Source organism: Macaca thibetana, chromosome 6, assembly GCF_024542745.1.
Source record: "Macaca thibetana thibetana isolate TM-01 chromosome 6, ASM2454274v1, whole genome shotgun sequence".
NCBI lineage: Eukaryota > Metazoa > Chordata > Mammalia > Primates > Cercopithecidae > Macaca > Macaca thibetana.
In genome coordinates, this window is record NC_065583.1 from 34,654,557 (window position 1) to 34,677,106 (window position 22,550).

Sequence of the window (22,550 nt, forward strand, 5' to 3'; positions counted from 1 at the left end):
TGCTCTACCTTTCCCTGTTCTCTTGATTTCTTTTTTGTGTCGTTTATTGTTTTTGTATAGAAATGCTACCAATTTTTGTGATTTTGTATCCTACAGCTTTAGTGTATTTGTTTATTAGTTTAGCAGTTTTTTGAAGGAGTCTTAGGATTTTTTAATATAAAATTATGTCAGCAAACAGTGACAATTTTACTTCTTCTTTTTCTATATAAATGCCTTTTTTTGTTTCTCTTGCCTAATTGCTCTGACAAAGGACTTTCAATACTATATTGAATAATAAGTGATGATAGTGGACATGTTTGTCTTATTCAAGATCTTAGCGGGAAGACTTTTAATCTTTTATTTTTGAGTATAATGTTAGCTGTGGGCTTATCCTATATGGGCTTTATGGTGTTGGCTGAAAATGATTTAAAGACTTAAACGTAAGATGTGAAACTGTAAAGCTACTAGAGGAAATTATAGAAGCAAAACTACATGACACTGGTCTAGGCAATAATTTTTTGAATTTGACCCCAAAAGCACATATAACAAAAGCAAAAATAAACAGATAGGATTATATTAGACTTAAAAAGCTTCTGCACAGCAAAGAAAACAACTAACCATGTAAAGAAACAATATATGGATGAGAAGTAAACATTTGCAAACTAAGGCTGGGTGCAGTGGCACACACCTGTAATCCCAGCACTTTGGGAGGCCAAGGCAGTCGGATCATACAATCAGGAGTTCAAGACCAGCCTGGCCAATATGATGAAACCCCGTCTCTACTAAAAATACAAAAACTAGCTGGGTGTGGTGGTGCATGCCTGTAATCCCAGCTACTCAGGAGGCTGAGGCAGAAGAATTGTTTGAACCTGGGAGACAGAGGTTGCAATGAGCCAAGATCACGCCACTGCACTCCAGCTTGGGTGACAGAGTGAAACTCCGTCTCAAAAAAAAAAAATTTGTAAACTATACATCTGATAAAGGGTTAATATCCCAAATATGTAAGAAATTGAAACAACTCAATAGAAAGAAAACAAAGAACAGAATTTTACAATGAGCAAGGGACTTGAATAGACATTTCTCAAAAGAAGGCATGTAATGCAAATAGTCAGCAGATACATGAAAAATGCTCGACATTTGTAATCACTGGGAAAATGCAAATTAAAGCCACAAGAAATATCCCCTCACACCTGTCAGAATGACTTTTGTTAAAAAAAAAAAAAAAAAAAAAAAAGCCAAAGATAAGTGTTGATGAGAATGTGGAGAAACAGGAACCCTTATACACTGCTAGTGGAAATTTAAATTTATGGAAAACAGTATGAAGCTTCCTCAAAAATTTAAAAACAGAACTACCATATGATTCAGCAATCCCACTTCTGGATATTCACAAAAACATTAAAGTCAGTTTGTCAGAGAGATGTCTGCAGCCCCATGTTTATTACCACACTATTCACAGTAGCCAAGTTATGGAATCAGTCTAAGTGTCCATCAATAGATGAATGGATAAAGAAAATATGGCATATATACATCATGGAATACTATTTAGTCTTTAAAAAGAAGAAAAGTGTCATTTGTGACAACATGGATGGAACTGGAGAACATTATGCTAAGTGAAATAAGGCAGGTGCAGAAAAATACATGTTCTCACTTACATGTGGAATCTAAGATTATCAAACCCATAGAAGCAGAGAGTAGAATGATGGTTACCAGACCGTAGGGGATTGGAGGAATGAGGAGATGATAGAGCGTACAAAGTCTCAGTTAGACAAGAGAAATTAGTTGGGTGCTGGTCTTTTTTGGATAATTATTGCACTGCATGTTTAATATAGTTAATAATATATTGTAAATTTCAAAATTGCTAAGAGAGTAAATTTCGAATGTTCTCACTATGAAAATGATAAGTATTTGAGGTGATGGATACATTAACTAATTTGATTTAATTATTCTATATTGTGTTCATAAATCATAATATCACTTTGTACCACATAAATATATTTAATTATAAATTATTAATTTATAATAAAAATGTTTAGAAAGAATAAAGGGAAAATTAAGACATTTTCGGATCTTGGAAAACAAGACAATTTGTTACCAGCCAATCAACCCTAAAGGAATGATTAAAAGAAATCCTCTAAAGAGAAAAAACATGATAAAAGAATAAATCTTACCTTATGAAAAAGGAAGAAAAAAGACAATATACAAAAATGTGGGTAAATACAATTGATTTTCTTTTTTTTCTTGTGTTCTCTAAATTATATTTAATGGTTGAAGCAAAAATTATGACAATGTTTGATGGGGTTCTAAATTTATGTAGAGGAAATGTTTAAAACAGTTATAAATGGGGGAGAATAAAGTAATGTAAAGGGAGGTAAGATTTCTGTAGTTTACTAGAACTGGGAAAATGAGGCCCCCGGGAGAGTATGATAAGTTGTGTTCATATAATGTAATATCTAGAGAAATCAATGTTTAAAAAGGTATACAAAGAAATGCTCTGGGCCAGGCGCAGTGGCTCACGCCTGTAATCCCAGCACTTTGGGAGGCCGAGGTGGGCGGATCACGAGGTCAGGAGATCGAGACCATCCTGGCTAACACGGTGAAACCCGTCTCTACTAAAAAATACAAAAAAGTTAGCCGGGCGTGGTGGCGGGCGCCTGTAGTCCCAGCTACTCAGGAGGCTGAGGTAGGAGAATGGCGTGAACCCGGGAGGCGGAGCTTGCAGTGAGCCGAGATGGCGCCACTGCATTCCAGCCTGGGGGACAGAGTGAGACCTCGTCTCCCCCCACCGCCCCCCCCAAAAAATGCTCTGGAAAACATGATAGATAAACCAAAATGGAATTCTAAAAAATGTTCAAGTAGCCCATTAGAAATTAAGAAAAAGAAAATGAACCAAAAAAGACAAAAATAAAAATAAAATGAGAGATTTAAAACTTAATATATAAAAATTTAATTGAATCTAAATAATCTAAATACACCAATTAAAGGACAGAAATCAGCAGGGTTAATTGAGAAAACGTAAGCTAATAGTAGGCTGTCTATAAGAAACTAACTTTAAATATAAGAATATAGACAAGTTAAAAGTAAAAGGATGGAAAAAGATATATGAATACTAATCAGAAGAAAGCAGAACTGGCTACATTAACATGAGATAAAGTAGACTTTAGAGCAAATAAATTTAAAGAGACAAAGAGGGACATTATATAATGATAAAAGAATCAACTCATCAAAAGGACGTAACAATCCTAAGTGCATATGTACCACACAACAGAGCTGCAAAATATGTTAGGCAAAACTCATATAATTGAAAGGAGAAATAGACAAGTCTCTAATTATAGTTGGAGACGTCGACAACCCCTTTTTAACAATTGATAGGACAACTAGACAGAAAACATCAAGGATGTGGAAGAATGCAGTAATACTGTCAACCAACAGGATCTGATTGACATTTGTAGAACCTTACACCCAAGCACAGCAGAATGCACATTCTTTTCAAGTACCTGTGGGACCTAGACCATAACCTGGACTATAAATCAAACGTCATCTAATTTTAAAGAATTAAAATCGTATGGAGGGTGTTCTCTGGCCAAAATGGAGTTTACATTAGAAATCAATAACAGAAAAATAACAGAAAAATCTCCAAATACTTGGGAAGTAAATCACACACTTCATCAATGGGTCAAAAAGGAAGTCTCGAGGAAAATAAATATATCAAATGGAATGAAAATAAAATTACAACATATCAAAAATTGTGGGACCTGGCAACAAATGAAAGGCAAATTTATAGCACCAAATTTATAGATTAGAAAGAAGAAAATACCTCAAATCAGTAATTTAAGTTCCTACCTCAAGAACCTAGCAAAAGAAGAGCAAATAAGCCCAAAGCAAGGAAGAAGAAAAAAATAATAAAGGTAAGAACTGGTTAGAAGTGAAGTATTTTATATGGTTACTTTGGGAAGAATTTGGTTTTCCCTGGTTTGTCCTAAATTGGAAGTAGGAACAAAAAATAAGGAAACTCCATCACTGACCTAATGCTGACCATCTGGGCCGACTGCTGCACAGGTTGGGGTTTGACCTCTGGACTAGTTGCCACAGAGGCTGTGAGTCAGAGTTCTATTATTATTGCATATTCATTGTCTCAGTTTGTATATTGTATCTCTCAATTCCATTTCTATAACATTCTTGCAAAGACAAAATTATAGGATTGGAGAACAGATGAGTGGTTGCCAGGACTTAAGGAGGGGGTTCAAGTGGGAGGAAAGTAGATGTAAAAGGGCAGCATAGGGATCCTTGTGGGGATGGAAATGTTCTATGTCTTTATTGTATCAGTGTCAATATCTTGGTTGTGATAGTATATTATAGTTTTGCAAGAAGTTACTATTGAGATAAGTTGGGAAAATGATACAATTATTCTCTGTGTATTATTGCTTTCAAGTGCTTATGAATCGACAATTATCTCAAAAGGAAAGATATTTAATTAAACAAAATTTCCAAGAGAGAAGAGACTGGTTCTCTTCCAAAGAATATCAGACTGACAACTGAATTCTCAAAAACATTAAAGGCAGAAAAAATTTCATTAAGTGATAGATTCAAACTGCTGAAGAAGAAAAAAAAAACTAACTCATTATATAGGACTTTACCCAGCTAAACTCTCATTGAAGAGTAAAAACAAAATAGAAACTTCTAGTTGTGAGGACTAAGAAAATGTACCACCCAAGACTCTCCCTAAAAGAGGGATTGAAGTATGAACTTTAGTAAGAAGAAAATTGAACCCTGAATGAAGCAGGGGAAGAACTGAATCCATTACTTTAGCAAATATTTGTAGAGTGCCTGCTATGTGCCAGGTACTATGAACAAAATAGGCAGAATTTCCTGCCTGCCCTTATGGGGCTTAAAATTCTAGTGGGAGACATACAATAAACAAACAAAAAAATGATTAAGAAATACAGTATTTTAAATGTTCTGAAGTTTCACTGAGTCCTTTCTAGATGTAGATATCTTTTTATTTACTCGTTTTGGGATTCATCGTTTCTTGAATTTGAGTATCTGTGTAAAAAAAAAAAAAATGTTTAAAGGTCCTCCCCCCCTTTCAGAAACTGATAGGTTACAACACGGAAAACTAGTAAGGATATAGAGTTTTTAAATAATGCAATTAACTAGTGTCATGTAACAAACATGTATGTATATGGAATCTTGTATCTATACATTAGAGAAAGCAATTATTTCATGTATGTATAAAACATTCCAAAAATTGACAACATAAAGCCTCAAATTAGATGCAAAAGATACTGTAAATCAACTTAACAGAGACCACAATACCATAAAATTAGAATATATAACAAAACAAGAGAGATTAATCTATTTAATGTTCAAATCTTTCCCAGCCCATCTAGTTCCACAGTGAACAGGGATTCAACTCACATTTAGTTCAGGCAAGGGAGCCTCCATTCTCTCCCTTGAGCCTTCCTTCCTCTCTCTTCTTTTTCCTTGTTGCTGTTTCTTCCAGCTCTGTTCCTAATCTTAATCTCTGGGCTGGGTTGTCAGTCATCAGATTTCCCTTCTGGATGAGACTAGCAGGGAGGAGAGGGATGGTATAAAGGAGACAGAGGTTCACTGTATTAAAAAAAAAAAAAAACCTGAAGCATTTATCCTGCTAATTGATTTTCTCTTTGAAGACCATCTCTGCTTCATTGTGCTCAGAGAACTTCTGGCTCCTTCCCTGAATTATAAGATTTCCTTCTGTTACCCTATCTTCAGTATATGCCCAACTCTAGGAAAGGAGTTGGAGATGTGGAAAGTCTACTCTGAAACGTAGATATATGCACACACTTTTATTTTTATCACAATGAAGTCATGCTCTACAAACTGTTCTGAATTTCTTTTTTCATAAAAATATATCATTGGCATCTCTCCATAGCAATAAATATATATCTATCTCACCTATAAATTATGGAATTAAATTTAAAAATTAAATTCAATTTTGTGGATATCTCAAAGTTGAAACCACCAAGCCATATTAAAAAATAAAACAAGTTTGCATTTGTGTTTGTATATATACACACACACGTACCATTTTCTCCTTTTATCTGCCATGGTTTTGCTCTCTGGAGTTTCAGTTACCTGTGGTCAATCGCATTGAGAAATAGGTAAGTAGGGTACAATAAGATATTTTGAGAGAGATCACATTCACATAACTTTTGTTACAGTATATTGCTATAATTGTTCTGTTTTATGAATTATTGTTGTTAATATCTGACTATGCCTAATTTGTAAATTAAACTTTATCATTGGTGTGTATGTAAGAGGAAAAACATTACATATGTTATTTGCACATATAGTTCAGTACTATCTGTGGTTTCAGGCATCTCCTGGAGGTCATGGAACATATCCCCTGTTGATAAAGGGGGACTATTTGTGTGTGTGTGTGTGTGTATGTATGTGTTTCAAGGTGGGAAGATTCAATATTAGTTCGTTGGTTCATTTAAGTTTTGTTTATTGAACATCTGCTACGTGACAGTTACTACTGTAGGCACTGAGGATATAGCAGCGAATGAAATAAGTAAATTTCTTTGCTTTTACAGAGTTTATATTCTAGTGGAAGGAAACAGAAAGTAAATAAGAAAATTGTGTGGAATTTTATAAAATGATGAATTCTATGGAGAAAAAGAAAACAGAAAAGGATGAATAAGGAAATATTGAGACAGAGAAGCAATATTAGATAGATGGGCCAGAGATGTTCTTGGAAATGTATATGAGCAAAAACATTAAGAAGGTAAAAAAGCAAGCCAAGCAGTTAACTGAGGGAAATGTGTTTCCAGCCAAGGGAACAGCAAATGGAAAGGCACTCAGGTGGAAGCATTAGAGAAATAGCAAGGAGACCAACGTTACTGAAGTAGAGTAAGTAGAAATGGGAAAAGAGAGAAATGAAGCCATTCTTAAATACATCAGCTTTTCCTCCAGGTGAAATGGAGAACTACTGGAAGGTTTGGAGTAGAAGAGTGATATGCATGAACTAACATTTAATAAGATTTTTCCTGTCTGCTGTAATGAGAATAGACTTTACAGGGATGAAGTTAATGCAAGATTATCACTTCAGAGGCTATTACACAGGAACTTAAAAAGAGTCCATATAGCCAAGACAATCCTAAACAAAAAGAACAAAGCTGGAGATATCACGCTGCCTGATTTCAAACTATACTACAAGCCTACAGTAACCAAAACAGCATGGTACTGGTACTGAAACAGATATATTGACCAATAGAACAGAACAAAGTCCTCAGGAATAACACCACACATCTACAACTCTCTGATTTTTGACAAACCTGACAAAAACAAGTAATGGCGAAAGGATTCCCGATTTAATAAATGGTGTTAGGAAAACTGGCTAGCCATATGCAGAAAACTGAAACTGGACCCCTTCCTTACACCTTGTACAAAAATTAACTCAGGATGTATTAAAGACTTAAATGTCGTACCTAAAATCATAAAAACCCTAGAAGAAAACCTAGGTAATACCATTCAGGACATAGGCATGGGCAAAGACTTCATGACTAAAACACCAAAACCAATGGCAACAAAAAGCCAAAATTGACAAATGGGATCTAATTAACCTAAAGAGCTTCTGCACAGCAAAAAAAACTAACATGAGAGTTAACAGACAACCTACAGAATGAGAGAAAATTTTTGCAATCTATCCATCTGACAAAGAGCTAATATCCAGAATCTACAAGGAACTTAAACAAATTTACAATAAAAAAAAAAAACCATCAAAAGGTGGGCAAAGGATATGAATGGACATTTCTTAAAAGAAGACATTTATGTGGACAACAAACATGAAAAAAAGCTTATCATCACTGGTCATTAGAGGAATGCATGTCAAAACCAAAATTGGATATGATCTCATGCCAGTTAGAATGGCGATTATTAAAAAGTCAAGAAACAACAGATGCTGGAGAGAATGTGGAGAAATAGGAATGCTTTCACACTGTTGGTGGGAGTGTAAATTAGTTCAACCATTGTGGAAGACAGTGTGGCAATTCCTCAAGGATCTAGAACCAGACATACCATTTGACCCAGCAATGGGATTGCTGGGTATATAGCCAAAGGATTTTAAATCATTCTACTCTAAAGACACACATACATGTATGTTTTATACAGCACTATTACAATAGCAAAGACTTAGAACCAACCCAAATGTCCATTAATGATAGACCGGATAAAGAAAATGTGGCATATATACACCATGGAATACTACACAGTCATAAAAAAGGATGAGTTCATGTCTTTGCTAGGACATGGATGAAGCTGGAAACCATCATTCTCAACAAACTAACACAGGAACAGAAAACCAAACACCACATGTTCTCACTCATAAGTGAGAGTTGAACAGTGAGAACACATGGACACAGGGAGGGGAACATCACACACCAGAGTCTGTTGGGGGGTGGGGAGCTAGGGGAGGGATAGCATTAGGAGAAATACCTAATGTAGATGACGGGTTGATGGGTGCAGCAAACCACAATGGCACATGTATACCTATGTAATAAACCTGCATGTTCTGCACATGTATCCCAGAACTTAAAGTATAATAATAATAATAATAACAATAATAATAATAGAGACTATTACACAGGAGGCTGAGGCAGGAAGATTGTTTAAGCCCAGGAGTTCGAGGCTGCAGTGAGCTATGCTTGCCCCACTGCATTCCAGCCTGGGGTGCCAGAACAAGACCCCAATTCTAAAAAAGAAAAAGAGGTTATTAAAGCAAAGGCTACTACAATAATCCAGGGATAATATAATGGGAGCTTGGACCTTGTTGGGGAGTGAAACATGATGACTGTTTTTAAGGCTGAATCTAATAAAATTTTCTGATGTGTTAGACATTGGGTATGAAAGAATGAAGGCACTCAAGAATGACTCCAGATTTGTTTTTTGTTTTGTTCAGGATTTTTTGACCTGTAGCAAAGACAAAGATGAAATGGGATATACTACTAGAGAAACATATATAGAGAGAAATATCCAAATACTATAAAATTTCAATCCTGTTCTTTTAATCTCTATGCTTGTTAGTTTTATGGGAGTGATGGGTAGGAAGGTGTTGATGGGGTGGCTGAGGAGTAGTCTAAAAATTCATAGTAAAATTTTCAGGAAGAATGAATATGTGAAAGTCACCAAGAAAATTTTAAATAAGAATAATAGTGAGGGGGCATTTGCCTGCTTACTCAGAACATAAAATTAACCTACGTTAAATAAATCCATATGGTACTGGCACCAGAATAGACAAATAGCTCAATGGAACAGAATAGAACGTCTAGAAATATATGCATATACATTAGAATTTGATATATGAACAAAATAATGTTACAGATTGATAGAAAGAAACCTTCTTTTTCAGTAAATTGTGTTGTGCCAATTGGCTAATTAGCTGGGAAAAAAAATTACAAGTTGCCCCCTTACCTTTGTACCATGTATAAAAATTAACTCAAAATGAATCAAAGACCTAAATGGAAAACATAGAACTATAAAACTCTTGACCGGGCATGGTGGCTCATGCCTGCAATCCCAGCACTTTGAAAGGCCGAGGTGAGTGAATCACTTGAGACCAGGAGTTCAAGACCAGCCTGGCCAGCATGGCAAAACCTATCTCTACTAAAAATGCAAAAATTAGTTGGGCATAGTGGTGCATGCCTGTAGTCCCAGCTACTCAGAAGGCTGACACAGAAGAACAGCTTGAACCCGGGAAGCAGAAGTTGCAGTGAGCCGAGATCATGCCACTTCCCTGCAGCCTGGGAGACAGAGCACAACTCTGTCTCAGAAATAATAATAATAATAATAATAATTTTTTAAAAATAAAACTCTTAGGAAAAACCCTAGGAGAGAAGCTTTATGACATTGAATTTGGCAATGATTTCTTGGATATGATACCAGGCACAGAAAACAAAAATAAAAATAGACAAATTGGATGACTTCAAAATTAAAAACTTCTGTGCATCAAAGGACACAATACAGTGAAAATGTAACCTATAGGATGGGAGAAAATATTTGCAAATTATATATCTGATAAGGGATCAATATGCAGAATATGTAAAGAACTCCTACAACTGAACAATAACAAACAATTTAAAAAATTAACAAAGGACCTGAATAGATATTTTGCCAAATAAAACATACAAATAATCAACAAGCATAGGAAAAGAGGTTCAACATCACTAATGATCAGAGAAATGCAAATCAAAATCACAGTATTACCTCACACCCATTAGGATGGCTGTCATTTAAATATAAGAAAATCATTATTGGTAAGTATGTGGGAAAATTGGAACTCTTCTGCACTGTAGTGGTGCAACCGCTATGGAAAACAGTGACAGTTTCTCAAAATATTAAAAATTGAGTTACCATATCATCCAGCCATTCCACTTTGGATATATAGCCAAAAAAATTAAAAGCATATTTGTATACCCATGTTTACAGCAGCATTACTCAAAATAGCCAAAAGTTGAAAGCAACCCAAATGTCCATGGACTGATGAATAGATAAACAAAATGTGGAATATACACACAGTGGAATATTACTCATTCTTAAAAAGAAAGGAAATTCTTATTCATACTATAACATGGATGGACCTTAAAAATATGCAAAGCAAAATAAACCAATGACAAAAAGAAAAATGCTATATGATTTTACTTATATGAGGTATAGGGAGTAGTCACGCTCATAGAAATAAAGCTAGAGTAGTGCTCACCAGGGATTGGGGGTGGGTGCAATGGAGAGTTGTTTAGTGAATATAAAGTTTCAGTTTGCAAGAGGAGAAAGTCCTGGTGATTGGTTGAACAACAATGTGAGTTTATGTAACACTACTGAACTTTGTACTTAAATGGTACATTCTATGTGTTGTATCACAATTGCAAAAGTTTTTAAACTTCTAAAATTTAAAAAAATAGGCTGGGTACGGTGGCTTACGCCTGCAATCCCAGCATTTTGGGAGGCGGAGGCAGGCAGATCACGAGGTCAGGAGATCAAGATCATCCTGGCTAACACGGTGAGACCCCGTCTCTACTAAAAACACAAAAAAAATTAGCCAGGCGTGGTGGGGAGCGCCTGTAGTCCCAGCTAGTTGGGAGGCTGAGGCAGGAGAATGGCGTGAACCCGGGAGAGGGAGCTTGCAGTGAGCCGAGATCGCGCCTCTGCACTCCAGCCTGGGTGACAGAGCTAGACTCTGTCTCAAAAAAGAAAAAAAAAAATTTATTTCACCATACACATTTTTAAAATTATACTTTAAGTGGTCAAAATTTGTTAATTAATTAATTAATTAATTAATTTTTTTTTTTTTTTTTTGAGACGGAGTCTCGCTCTGTCGCCCAGGCTGGAGTGCAGTGGCCAGATCTCAGCTCACTGCAAGCTCCGCCTCCCGGGTTCACGCCATTCTCCCGCCTCAGCCTCCCGAGTAGCTGGGACCACAGGCGCCGCCACCTCGCCCGGCTAATTTTTTGTGTTTTTAGTAGAGACAGGGTTTCGCCGTGTTAGCCAGGATGGTCTCGATCTCCTGACCTTGTGATCCGCCCGTCTCGGCCTCCCAAAGTGCTGGGATTACAGGCTTGAGCCACCGCGCCCGGCCAAAATTTGTTAATTTATTAAGCATGTAGTTTGTGCCTAGGATTATGCTAAACTTGAAAACACAAAGATGAATGTGACTTACCCCCAGCTCTTCCAGTGAAGAAATGAATCAATGTGACAGTTGCCTGAGTTGTACAGAGCCCTCCTAGGAAGATAGCAAGCCCAGTGATTCAGGCCACCAACCCCAGCCCTATCCAAACCCACCTCTGCCCTATCCAAACCCACCTCTGCCGCTTACTACCTGTGTGACCATCAACTGGTTATTCATACTCTTTGGACCTCCATTTTCTAATGTGTGAAATGGGAGGAATAATGAACCCTACCTCATGACTGGTTTTAAAGGCTATATAAATCAATGTATGTTAAAGGACTTAGAACAGTATATAGCACACAGAAAGTACTATTAGTGCATTAGTAGTAGTGTGAACTACACCTACTGTAGAACAGAGTCCTTTATTTTCTGTCTATTTTGACTTTTTTGTTCTTTTAAAATATGCATTAGTACTGTTATTCACCTTTAAATTCAAATGATACTTTCTTGTCCAGATTCCAAATAGATCTACAAAAGTTTACTATTTTCTAACTTAATCTACTTAGTTCTTTACTCTCTGGAGAAAACAAATCAATAACACTGAAAACCTTAAAATTATCATTTTGTTCATCTGCCCCCAGATTATTTCTTTAGATTTTAAAGAAGGATGGGCCTAGGATGGAACTCTAGGGAACAAGGATTCCTTACCCTATGGGTTTTGCAAATCTTGTCCTCTCAGATGAGTGCCTATTATCTATGCGCATTGTTCCCTTCGCTAATGTAGTGACTGACCCTGACAGAACTGTCCTCTCCAAGAACATGGACACTTGTATTTCTCATTTAGTTTTGATATAGAACCTTGTCAAAGATGTTTTAAAAATATAAGTAGGTTGTACCACTTACCTCTGTCATCAGTGTGCCTATGTACCACCTTAAAGAATCCTAGCCTCAAATACTATCTCCCCTCATATAATCAAGTGGCCATTTATCTCCAAACTGGGGTTGAGTTATTCGTGAGGAATTACAAGCAATGGAATTCTTCTCATAACCCCAATTTTGTAGCTCTAAGTATAAAGTAATGCCACTAACCCAGTGTGACTCTGAGGATCAGCACCCTTATCTGACACTTAGCTATGGCCTGGGGCCATGCTGCCCTTCAGCTGCTGTTGAAGTAAGGTCAAAGAAAGGGTAGCCCAACGTGCCAACAGTGGCTCAAAATGGAAATTGTGCCTGGAGATATTGAGGTCAATTTATGTGAACAATAACGTAAAATATGAGAGTGTGTGTTGCTTTGCTTTATCTGTCTCTATGGAAAGAACATGGGAATTTAAATTGTCCAGGGCTGAAGCCCCTACACATTTTTCTGGCAAAATGATCTATTGCTCATCAATAAAATAATGGAAAATAGTCCATAAATTGCTACTAGGGCAACCAAGTAACCACATGAAAAAGAAACAGAATCAAATCCTACTCATTTTTATACCTAAATAAACTCCAGGTGGATCAAAGACATAACATATCCTCAAAAAAGGATACCACAGAACATTTTTTAAAATCATCAAGAAATAGGTAATATATCTAAGTGTGACAAATAAACTACAAATCATAAAAGAAACTAATAAATTTTATTACATAAATTTTTTAAAATCCATATGGCAAAAACAGAACAGAAAAAATAAGAAACGATAAACTGGGTGAAAGTTCTTATTTTGCATTACAGAGAAAAGGCTTATTTCTCATAACAATTGACAAAAATAAAATTGATTAAAAGTTCACCAGAAAAATATCAAGAGAGTTCAGAAAGTATAGATGGTCCTTAAGCTTATGAAAAGATATCCTTACCTATAAGATAAATGCTAATTATGGGCTGGGCGCGGTGGCTCAAGCCTGTAATCCCAGCACTTTGGGAGGCCAAGACGGGCGGATCACGAGGTCAGGAGATCGAGACCATCCTGGCTAACACGGTGAAACCCCGTCTCTACTAAAAAATACAAAAAAAAAAAAAAAAACTAGCCGGGCGAGGTGGTGGGCGCCTGTAGTCCCAGCTACTCGGGAGGCTGAGGCAGGAGAATGGCGTGAACCTGGGAGGCGGAGCTTGCAGTGAGCTGAGATTCGGCCACTGCACTCCAGTCTGGCTGACAGAGCGAGACTCCGTCTCAAAAAAAAAAAAAAAAAAAATAAATGCTAATTATAATTACACTAAGATTTCCCTATTTTTTGTTTTGTTTTGTTTTGTTTTGTTGAGATGGAGTCTTACTCTGTTGCCTAGGCTGGAGTACAATGGCAGGATCTCAGCTCACTGCAACCTCCGCCTCCCTTGTTCAAGTGATTCTCCTGCCTCAGCCTCTTGAATAGCTGGGAATATAGGCACCCGCCACCACGCCCAGCTAATTTTTGTATTTTTAGTAGAGACAGGGTTTTAACATGTTGGTCAGGCTGGTCTCAAACTCCTGACCTCTGGTGATCCACCCGCCTCAGCTTCCCAAAGTGCTGAGATTAGAGGCATGAGCCACCGTGCCCAGCCAACATTTCCCTCTTGAGTTTGGGTTTGACTTAGTGACTCATATCCAGAGATACGTGTGTGCAAAGGGGAAAAAGAGTAAGTTTACCACGAATGCATCTGGCAAATACTACCTTAACCAAATCCACAAGGTGACCGTCACCAGTGATAAGTCATGTTGATATCACCTACCATCTGATATGACATGAGGAGGGAACTTCACCTGTGAAGTGTTCCTTGCAAAAACTGTAACACCATTCTAATCATAAGACACATGTTTGAAAAACCCAAATTGAGAGACATTCTACAAACCACTGACCAGGACTTTTCAAAACACTTGAGGTCAGGAAGAGCAAAGGAAGACTGAGAGACTGTCAGAAACCAGGTGAGACTAAGGAGACATGATGACTAAACACAATATTGCCTCCTAGATGGGATCCAGGAATATTAGCAGAAAAACTGTTAAAATCCAAATAAAAAAATAATAAAAAAATAAATTTCCCAGGAAGAGTAACTGAAATGATAATGTGTCTTTCAAGTGTTAGAAGACTGCTATTAATAGTAATTAAAGTAATTTCTATTATTTTTACTTAAAAAAAAAAGAAGTTTAGGTAATAGTAATATATCAATGTTAGTTTCTTAGTTTTGATGAGTGTACCATGGAGATATGAGATGTTACCATGAGGGGAAACTGAGTGAGGAATATACAAGGATTTTCTGTACTATCTTTGCAACTTTTCTATAAAATCTAGAATTATTCCTAAAATAAAAAAGTATATTAAAGATGTAATTTTTGCCTATAGGTACAGCAAAGATAAAAAGTTTGATAACCTAATATGTTGGAAATGTTGTAGGAAAATAGTCTTTCATACATTTTTGGAAGAAGTATAAATTGGAACATTTAAGAAGATCAATTTGGCAATATCTTCAAAATAACAACTGAATTATCCTTTGACTCGGCAGTTACATTTCAAGAAATTTAATAGATATACTGCTGTATGTGCAAAATAAAAAGACTATTCATCACAGCATTATTATAGAAAAAGATTGGAAATAACTTTCACATCACTAGGGACTTAATGAATTGTGGCGCATTCTTTCAAGGTAAAATTTGCAATTGGAAAATAAACTTCCAACATAGAGTGTAAGTTTTTAAAAAGGCCAGGATGCCCTAGAGTGGAGAGTATGTTACCATGTATTTAAAGAGAAGGGGACACATGTTGTATTTTCTTGTGTGTGCATTAAACGCATCTGGAAGGGTAGACAAGCAGCTGGAAAATATCTGTTTCCAGGGAGAAACACTGGAATATGCCGAGGGGGAAAGCGATCTTTCTCTTTCCAGTGTGCCTTTTAGCACATTTTCAATTTTTAAAGATATAAATATATGACCTACCACATTGCACCAAATCTCTGATGCTATTAATGAAAAGATGCAGCATTCTTTGTACAACTAAGAATAAAAAGTTGTCATTAACCTGTAGAATACCACTGATTATGAGATAAATCCTGATTTTAAATTGTGCAGCTTTGGAAATGATAAAATATAATTTTAAAATAACACTTTGAAAAATGTTTTGAAGGGATCTCTGTTTTTATATGCATAGAAAAAAAGTCTGAAGGGGGAGATACAACAAATAGTTACCACCATTATTTCTAAATAGTTGAATACTGTGATTTTTATTTTCTTCTCTGTATTTTCTAATTTTCCTACAGAGAAAAAAAACACATTTCTTTTATGATTAGAAAAGATTGTTAGTAAATTCAATGTGACTGTAAGTTTTACGGGGCAACTCCTAAGTTGCCTAGTTTGTGGTGAGGGAGTTTTTAAGAAGGTGATCTTACAAGCCACAAGTTCCCCACCACCACACCTCCCTTTACCATCTCCTTTGGAAATTCCTCTTCCTGTGACTTAAATATTCATTTCTGAAGGGTCTAACCTTCTGGTCTTCTTCTTCCTTCTTCCTTTTTCTTCTTCCTTCTTCTTCCTTTTTTTTTGAGACTGAGTCTCCTCTGTCCCCCATGCTGGAGTGCAGTGACATGATCTTGATTCACTGTAACCTCCAGCCTCCCAGGTTTAAGCAATTCCCATGCCTCAGTCTCCCAAGTAGCTGGGATTGCAGGAGCCCGCCACCACTACCAGCTATATTTTTTTAGTAGAGATGGAGTTTCACCGTGCTGGCCTGGTTATTCTGGAACTCCTGACCTCAAATGATCCGCCTGCCTCGGTCTCCCAAAATGCTGGGATTACAGGCATGAGCCACCGCACCCAGCTGGTGGTCTTCCCTCGTTAGTCTGTGTATTTTGACACAGAAGCAGACTAATATTATAGTTCAGGGTGTAGGTTCTGGTGCCAGACTCACTGGTTTCAAATCTGGGCACTGCCACTTACTGAGGAGTCTTGAGGAAATAGTCGTTCTCTCTATGCCTCAGTTTCCTCATCTGCAAAATGGGAATGATAAGTATACCTACATTATAGAGTGTCAGTAATGATTAAAACAGTGGGAGGATGTAAAGAGGGTGGACGGTGCTGGTGGAGTAAATGACCCAGAAACTTCAGTGATTCTGATGCATCCTGGATGATTGCATCCACACACATGGTTTCAGTTAGCATCTATGTGTTCAAGACTCCGAAATTCATTTTCCAGCCCAGATAGGTGCCCTGAGCTTCAGACATAGATTCAACTGCTTTCTGCATATCTCCACTTGAACATTCACTTAGATAAATGTAATCTGTCTAAAAGAGAACTCATCATCCTTCAGGTTAATTACCTGTTTCCCTACCACCATTTCCACCCATTCATTTACTTTGTTGCTTTTGTCAGGAATCTGAGTATCATTCTTGACTTTGTTTCCCTCAGCACTCCTTCTACCCCAAAATACACACAAATAATAGATCACTTTGTCCAGCAGGCACAACCTCCTAAATGACTCTTGATTCTTCTGTTCTTTGCCGTCCCTGTGGCCACTACCACCAGGCAGGCAACCTGCATCTCGCTCCTGGATGGCTGCAGTACCCTATAGCCTTGTCTAGTCTCTCTCTTTCCTATACCACGGGCAGAATGATCTGATAAGAAATCCAATCAGGCTGCCCTCACTTATGTAAGCTGTCAGTGAGTACTCACCATCCTTAAGACAAACTATTTTTAATATGGTTTATATGTGCTGGCTCTGTACTCTCCTCCCCCTAATCTTATCTGATGTGACCACCTTACCTTCAGCACTTTATTCAAGCCATAATGAAATACTGTATATTTCTAAAAGTTTCTGTGGTCTGGTTTCACTCCAGTCCTTTGCACAGGGCCTTCCTCCATCTGGAACCCACTTTCCACCCTTCATATAGTTAATACTTATTTTTCTTCAGGTCTCAGATTAGATAATTTTGTCTCAGAAAGCTTTCCTCAAGCCCAGCTCTTGGTTGGATCTGCCTCTCAAGTGCTCCCATGGCATCTTGATCTTACTTCTTACAAAGCAGTTCACACTATGAGAGCTTTTCCCCAACTCAACTGTAAACTTCCTCAAGTAGGAGACTATGTCTAACCAGTAGTGTGCTGGAGTTGAGAAATACCAGCTGGCTGGAGCCAGTTGTTAAATGTCCTGGATTGTTTTGAACTGGTTGTTAAGCACAGCCATTATAAAATAGCAAATTATAGAAGTAAATATAGTATATTTAAAATGAAAATAATAAAAGCCTAAGACTCATTTCTTCCTAATTACAAGATTGTACTATAATCTATACTTTTGAGATAATATACGTTCATGTTTTACATCTCTCCTTAACTCCATGCTTAGCGGCAAAATATTGGTAGCTTGAAATTGGCCATGATGGTCATATTTGCACATGAAGATTGGCAAATGCTATAAACCAAGGCTTGATTTATTGTTAGTTAATTGTCTAGACTCAAGAAACTGATGGAGAAATGTTAATAATGCAGATTAAACTTTAAAGTGTGTCATAGTATCTGTGAACAACACAAAAGGTTAAATAATTCTTCTCTTCAATTCAGCAAAGAAGTAGCTCAAGTAGCTCATGTCATTAACAGGTGACACTGATGTAGATCTTCGTAGTTTCAATCTTATCTTATTCATTAATGTAAAGGAAAATGCAACCAACATTCATTCATGTCAGCCCGACACATAGCGAGCCAGCTGGCCATCACTTACCAGCACCCCACTGTGTCTAACCCACTTCGGTGTTCCCAGCACCTGGCATTAACCTGAAACAGAGGTGATGCTTAGCAAATATATATTCAAGATAAGATTTGTCAATTTACAATACATAAACATATGAAAACATGAATTAATGAATACAAGGAAGCCCAGAATGTCCCTAAACACCATCACTGACTATTTCTTTGGAGGAAAGGTTCAAAAAAGGGTGGAAACTCTGAATTGATACCCATGGAATGTGGAATGACTTTGCCACTGTCCTTTGAGTGTTGCCTGAGCCCCTTTGCCCAGGTCAGCGATCCAGAAAAGACAATTCAATAAGTACAGTGTCAGGTTTCCCAAAGGGCATGTGGATAGCCCCTACATGACTTTCAGTTAACACATAATTGGCAGGATTGTTCTAGATTCATGGGGCCTTTGTTGCCTTCCTTTAGTGGTGCATGCGGCTTATATAAGCTGAGTGGGATGTCTTTGAGAAATGTCCAGACCTTGAAGGGAAAATTTTCGTCTTCTTCATCACTAGCTTGTTTGCTGCGGTGAGGATATTTTTGGTTCTTGGCTGAGTTGGTCTCTCTTTTTGGCCCATGTACCCCTAGGGAATAGCTGCTCCTACAGATGGAAACTAATTGAAGAGTAACCGTAGGCTGGGACTGCAAACCGGGAGGGAGGAGGGCTAGCTGCAGGATGCCTGGCATCCCTATTTATTCCGACTTCAGTGCAGTTTCTGAGCTTAAACATTCTGGGAAGTGCTTTACTGAGTGGGGCTGCCCCTGAGGTTTTCTGAGAACCTTCCCTTACCTGATGGCAGCTAAGGGAATGTCCCAGATATAGCCCCCTAGGGTGGCCACTGGTGCTTAGGAGTGTATCCTGGAAGGAAACTGCCTGCCTAGGTTCAAACCAGGGCTCTGGCTTAGAATCCGGGTAACCATGGGGGAATTACTTAACTTCTCTGTGCCTCAGTTTCCTCGTTGATAAAATAGGAATAATATCAACAGAACCTATTTTACAGGGCTGTTATAAGGATTAAATGAGATCACTTGCACATAATAAAATCTTCAATAAATTGCAGCTAGTTTTTGTCTTTGAAGTGGAGATGCAGGAGACGTCTAGAAACCAATGAAGACCTGGCTACAAGAAAGACCAACTTGAGATTTAGCTTGGGAGAAAGGCTTCTTACAAAGGCTTAACCAAAACTCAGGCCTGGGTTTCCAGGACTGAATCAAGAAAGCTCTTTTTTATCCATACATCTAATAGAAGGCAGTATGTTGCAGTGAAAAGAGCCAGACCTTTAAACTTATACAAGACCTGGGTTTTAAACCTGAACTGAGTGACTTTCAGCAAATTGCTTCACTTCTATGAGACTCAGCTTTCAAATCTGTAAAATGGGTGAAACTGCAATAAGGATTTCAAAAGAGAGGATTAAATAAGATATGGCATTATAATGCTGAGCAAAGGGGAACCATGCTTGTTGAAATTGAAAGATCAATTCTAGGCCCTAGAAATTTCTGATCCTATGTGGGTGGTGACATTACTCCCACTAAGCAGGCATAAACAGGAACACCCCAATATCTCCCTGGGCATGGCTGCAAGTCAACAAGCTGAAATCAATGTGGACAAGATGGACACAACAGCCTCTACCATGTGTGACCAGCTGACCTGACACAACCGCCGCGATTTCCTTACCTGCATGTGTCCAATATATCCACTAGGTGGCAGTGTTCAATAATAAACAATGACAACATTAACGAGCCTCTGGCCAGCGCTAATACCGCAGGCAGCCTAAGGACCATTTGCTAAGAGCACCAACTACAGTTTTCCTTTCTAATGGCTGTACAGGATTCCAATTCCTGGCTTTGGTATGGTGGCAATTTTCTTCTCAATCTTCTTGCATTTTATGTCTGAAATAGATAATGTTTTTAATTGCCATAACCGACCACATATTATATGCCCGGGGAATGTACAAAGAGCTTTGCAAACATTATTGCATTGCATTGTTGTACCAGCTTTGCAGTGTATAGATGAAGGTTCTGAGGATCGGCGAGTAACACCTTGCCTGGATGCACAGCTGGTAAGTAACAGTGCTGGGTTCAAATCTGGGTTTATCGGATGTCAGAGCCTAGCTATTAACCATCATGCTGTCCTGCTATGGATTTTAAGAAGAATTATTATCAAGATAAGTGTCATTAGTGCAAAGTAAATTATCTCTGATATTAGGGCATTATATTTGTATCCATATAATACTAGTATTCATACTACCAAGTGGAGGATTTATGCAGCACCCACCTGGAAACTGATGCAAAGCAAGCGGGGCCAATGACACTTCTGCTGACACCTCAGGACAGGGCAGGCACATAGCAGCAGAGTCTTCTGACTATGACTGACAGTTCTGACAAGGTGCCTTAGAGGAATGGAGGGCACACTGTCATTATTTTCTTCTTTACGGATGAAAAAAACAAGTCACAGAAAGGGAAAGTTGCTTGCCTGAGGTCCCACTGCAGTTCACCTGAACCACTCTCTGCGCTTTCCCATTATCCTGAAAATTGGCTAATCAGAGAGAACCTCAGCGTTCTGAACAAGTAAATGATAGTGTGATTCCAGGGAAGACCTTCTATGATATACTGGCAGATAGAGACAAATTATTTATATGTTTAAGAATTCTATAGCTTGAAAAAGATTATTATTTGGTTTCTGGGTAAAACAAACATATGGCTTAAATTTTCATCATATGTATTTTGAAGGGAGCTAGTGGATGATTTTCTTTTGGGAATCTAAGCCTGATTCTGCCATCAAACTAATTGAGTGACTGTGAATAAGTTATTCCTCTCTGGGCCTCAATTAAGAGGATGAGATTAAGAAAATATAAACGCACAGTTTGTCATGATACTCTGGTGTGTGTCCCCATCAATTCCTGTATGTTTAGGTGATGGTGTGCTAGAACTGGAAGAGAAGTTAGAGACAAAATTGTATATTGTCTTCATTTAACAGATGGGAAAACTGAGCCCCAGAGAGAAGTGACTTGTTCACAGTCACCCAAATAATTGATGGCAGGACCAGGCCCAGATTCCCAAAAGAGGACCCTTTGTCAACTCCCTTAAAAATACAGGATATGCTGGCCTGGTGCGGTGTCTCACACCTGTAATCCCAGCACTTTGGGAGGCCGAGGCTGGCGGATCACGAGGTCAGGAGATCGAGAGCATCCTGGCTAACACAGTGAAACCCGGTCTCTATTAAAATTACAAAAAATGGCCGGGCGCGGTGGCTCAAGCCTGTAATCCCAGCACTTTGGGAGGCCGAGGCGGGTGGATCACGAGGTCAAGAGATCGAGACTATCCTGGCTAACATGGTGAAACCCCGTCTCTACTAAAAATACAAAAAACTAGCCGGGCGTGGTGGCGGGCGCCTGTAGTCTCAGCTACTTGGGAGGCTGAGGCGGGAGAATGGCGTGAACCGGGAGGCGGAGCTTGCAGTGAGCCGAGATCGCGCCACTGCACTCCAGCCTGGGAGACACAGCGAGACTCCGTCTCAAAAAAAAAAAAAAAAAAAAAAAAAAAAAAAAAAAAAAAAAAAATTACAAAAAATTAGCTGGGCATGGTTGTGGGCACCTGTAGTCCCAGCTACTCGGGAAGCTGAAGCAGGAGAATGGCGTGAACCCGGGAGGTCGAGCTTGCAGTGAGCCGAGTTCGCACAAGTGCACTCCAGCCTGGGTGACAGAGCAAGACTCCGTCTCAAACAAACAAACAAAGAAAAGAAAAATACAGGAGCTGAGAACTTAAACCAGAAGCCTTTCCAGAGTGGGCTCTTGTGGGCTGGTCTTGCAAGATAAAAAAAAAAAAAAATAAAATCCTGAAGTTAAAAAAATCTGCGAAGTTCCAAGTCAAACTATTTAGCGGGACTTGCTGGAAGCTTTAATATGCTAATGTTTATCATAAATCTCCCAAAAGGGAATTAGAGTATTTAGATTTTGCCAAGATTATTTAACCTGAAACTGTTTTTTTGATTTTTGTTTCTTTTTTTTTTTCTTTGACCGTCAGATCTATGAACAGCTCACACAACAGTGTTTAATGGAATGCAACTGGGAAACACCAACTTAATTTTTGTTTTCTCAGTTTTCCAACGTATTTGGTCATGGAATCTCATGTTTAATAGGATAATAGGATAAATGTTTTGGGGAGCATACTTCGGAATGGCTTCACTGAGCAATGGACAAGGCAAAACTATCTTTGAACCCCAGTGTCCTACCGAAACTTAAGGGTTACGTTTGGAGGG

The 22,550-nt window shown here is 38.0% G+C and overlaps 1 protein-coding gene, 1 long non-coding RNA gene and 1 pseudogene across 6 annotated transcripts in view; 2 read left to right on the forward strand and 1 right to left on the reverse strand.

The window, feature by feature from the left end:
- Window positions 1–22,550, forward strand: part of PPP2R2B (protein phosphatase 2 regulatory subunit Bbeta) — a 487,138-nt gene that overhangs the window by 97,476 nt on the left and 367,112 nt on the right. The gene's annotated exons all lie outside the window — the stretch shown is intronic.
- LOC126956784 (keratin, type II cytoskeletal 8-like) overlaps window positions 1–22,550 on the forward strand; it is a 320,724-nt pseudogene that overhangs the window by 36,621 nt on the left and 261,553 nt on the right.
- LOC126956816 (uncharacterized) overlaps window positions 5,484–22,550 on the reverse strand; it is a 272,284-nt gene continuing 255,217 nt past the window's right edge. Inside the window, exons 2-3 of the long non-coding RNA XR_007726474.1 lie at window positions 6,044–6,093; window positions 5,484–5,543 (exon numbers count right to left, since the gene is read on the reverse strand). This is a non-coding gene — a long non-coding RNA (uncharacterized LOC126956816). The remainder of the gene's footprint in view (window positions 5,544–6,043; window positions 6,094–22,550) is intronic.